General features: G+C 51.3%; 2 non-coding genes across 2 annotated transcripts in view; both read right to left on the reverse strand.

The window, feature by feature from the left end:
- The window catches only part of LOC123719819, a 3952-nt gene extending 3494 nt beyond the window's left edge, over positions 1-458 (reverse strand). The window contains exon 1 of the ribosomal RNA XR_006755910.1: positions 1-458. This exon is cut by the window's left edge and continues 3494 nt beyond it. This is a non-coding gene — a ribosomal RNA (large subunit ribosomal RNA).
- An 834-nt stretch (positions 459-1292) lies between these two features.
- Positions 1293-1449, reverse strand: LOC123719823. Its single transcript, XR_006755913.1, has one exon. It is a non-coding gene; the product is annotated as a 5.8S ribosomal RNA (ribosomal RNA).
- Positions 1450-3045: the final 1596 nt, after the last annotated feature.

A 3045-nucleotide genomic window follows, 5' to 3' on the forward strand; every position in this document is an offset into this window, starting at 1 on the left:
GTTCATTCGAGTTTCGCAGGTTTACCCCTGAACGGTTTCACGTACTCTTGAACTCTCTCTTCAAAGTTCTTTTCAACTTTCCCTCACGGTACTTGTTCGCTATCGGTCTCGCGGTGATATTTAGCCTTAGATGGAGTTTACCACCCACTTAGGGCTGCACTCTCAAGCAACCCGACTCTTAGGAGTGTCCCTCTCGCAGGACTCGCCCCGTCGCTACGGGCCTGGCACCCTCTGCGGGAAAACGGCCCCGTTCAAGACGAACTTGGACGGTAGCGGAGTCCGCGAGAAAGCGGAACCTCCCGAACACCACATCTCCCGCGACCGAGACGACCGCGGGATTCAGTGCTGGGCTCATCCCTGTTCGCTCGCAGCTACTAAGGGGAATCCTGGTTAGTTTCTTTTCCTCCGCTTACTAATATGCTTAAATTCGGCGGGTGATCCTCCCTGATCTGAGGCCAACGATAAAAAGGTGTGAGGCAGACGCGATATCCGTCGGCGCAACGGGCGTACGCGACACGCTATTTTTACAAGCGCGTCGACGACGCCACGCGCCCTCCGGACGTCGAGTCCGCCCTACATTATATGCGCTCGCACGAAAGCGGCGCGGCACCTTGCGAACAGCGTGGTGGTGGCGACACATAGATGTCGCGTTGCGCGAAATCAATCAATCGCACACCACCAAGCGGTTCTTCTGTTGTTGTTCGTTAACGACGGCATCGTTCCGTCCGTTTTAAGAACACACGTCACAATAATTTCGTACACACTACAATTGCACAAACACCGCACGCACACACTGGGGCGCAACCGCTAGAGGCAGCGGGCGCGCGCGTTTCGCTTCCTCTCGCGAGAGTAAGAGAAACTGAGCCGAACGCGACAACTTTCAACGACAGCGTCGAGACACGTCGACGCGCGCACCGGCGCCGACCGTCGCGCGATTCGCCATGCGGGACCGGGACGATGCGAGCAAACACGCGCGACGCGTAAACGCGAACGTCGTTGTCGTCGTTGTCGTTGTCGTTGCGTAAAGACTCGACGCGCACCCGTGCCGCGGGAGACACGGTGCGGCGGGGAGAATTTATTTGTGCGACAAAAGTATCGTAATAGACGTGGCTTAACACGGCCAATACGGATGACGAGTCGTAATCGAACATATATTCGAACGGATCGTTCGGCCGCTCGGCGGCCTAGCGAAACCGTCAATTGCACGCGCGACAGAGATGCGGCGCTACGACCGGAGTCGCAGCGATCGCCGCTCGTCACGCGAACAGTGTGGCTTTTTGTTTTTATGCAGCCGGCCCTCAGACAGGAGTGGTCCTGGATATTTCTCCACGGACCGCAATGTGCGTTCGAAATGTCGATGTTCAAATGTGTCCTGCAGTTCACACTATGACGCGCAGTTAACTGCGTTCTTCATCGACCCGCGAGCCAAGTGATCCACCGTTCAGGGTAATCGTTTTGTTTTTGTGTGTGTTTTTGTATGAGAAAATATAAAAGGTGCGAAAAAATTAAACAAAAAAAATTTGAAAATAATACTTATCATTAACGTGTACGACAAATGAAAAGAAAGAAAATCTCTTTTATTTGCGTGGTTGTACACAAAAATTATAAAATATTATTTCAAAGTATCAATAGGCGATAGCGAACGCTAATCAAAGCGTGTCGCAACGCACACGTCGCGAATCGACGAGAGAGAGTCAACCGTCTCGGATTCGATTTTGATTCGTATCATTCACGTGTTTTTTGTATTTTTTTTCTTTTTTTTGCGAGTCTTTGACAACAACAAAACAAAAAAGAAAAAACCAACGTTAATGATCCTTCCGCAGGTTCCCCTACGGAAACCTTGTTACGACTTTTACTTCCTCTAAATGATCAAGTTTGGTCAACTTCCCAGCAACGCCGACGGCCGTGAGGCCACCGCGTGTCGGTCCGAAGACCTCACTAAATCATTCAATCGGTAGTAGCGACGGGCGGTGTGTACAAAGGGCAGGGACGTAATCAACGCGAGCTTATGACTCGCGCTTACTAGGAATTCCTCGTTTATGGGGGATAATTGCAAACCCCAATCCCCAGCACGAAGGAGTTTCAACGGGTTGCCCGGGCCTCTAGGCCAGGGAGAACATGTTGATTCCTTCAGTGTAGCGCGCGTGCGGCCCAGGACATCTAAGGGCATTCACAGACCTGTTATTGCTCAATCTCGTGCGGCTCGAAGCCGCCCGGTCCCTCTAAGAAGAATTTTAATACGTCGCCCAGTGAGTTGCGCTCCCCGAGAGTCGCGCACACCTTGAATGACGACGCCTATTTAGCAGGCTAGAGCCTCGTTCGTTACCGGAATTAACCAGACAAATCGCTCCACCAAACTAAGAACGGCCATGCACCACCACCCCACCGAATCAAGAAAGAGCTGTTAATCTGTCAATCCTTCCGGTGTCCGGGCCTGGTGAGATTTCCCGTGTTGAGTCAAATTAAGCCGCAGGCTCCACTCCTGGTGGTGCCCTTCCGTCAATTCCCTTTAAGTTTCAGCTTTGCAACCATACTCCCCCCGGAGTCCAAAATCTTTGGTTTCCCGGAAGCTGCCCGCCGAGCCATTGTAGTAACGTCGGCGGATCGCTAGATGACATATTTACGGTTAGAACTAGGGCGGTATCTAATCGCCTTCGAACCTCTAACTTTCGTTCTTGATTGATGAAAACACCTTTGGCAAATGCTTTCGCTGATGTTCGTCTTGCGACGATCCAAGAATTTCACCTCTAACGTCGCAATACGAATGCCCCCAGTTATCCCTATTAATCATTACCTCGGAGTTCTGAAAACCAACAAAATAGAACCGAGATCATATTCTATTATTCCATGCACGAAATATTCAAGCGGCATTTTGAGCCCGCTTTGAGCACTCTAATTTGTTCAAAGTAAAATTGTCGGCCCACCTCGACACTCACCGAAGAGCACCGCGATAGGATTTTGATATTGAACCGGCGTTTTACCGCCGGCTCACCGACGATATGCTCCGCAGACGTGTCAGTATCACCGCGGATGCGGTGCACCGCA

Source organism: Pieris brassicae, unplaced genomic scaffold, assembly GCF_905147105.1.
Source record: "Pieris brassicae unplaced genomic scaffold, ilPieBrab1.1, whole genome shotgun sequence".
Taxonomy (NCBI): domain Eukaryota; kingdom Metazoa; phylum Arthropoda; class Insecta; order Lepidoptera; family Pieridae; genus Pieris; species Pieris brassicae.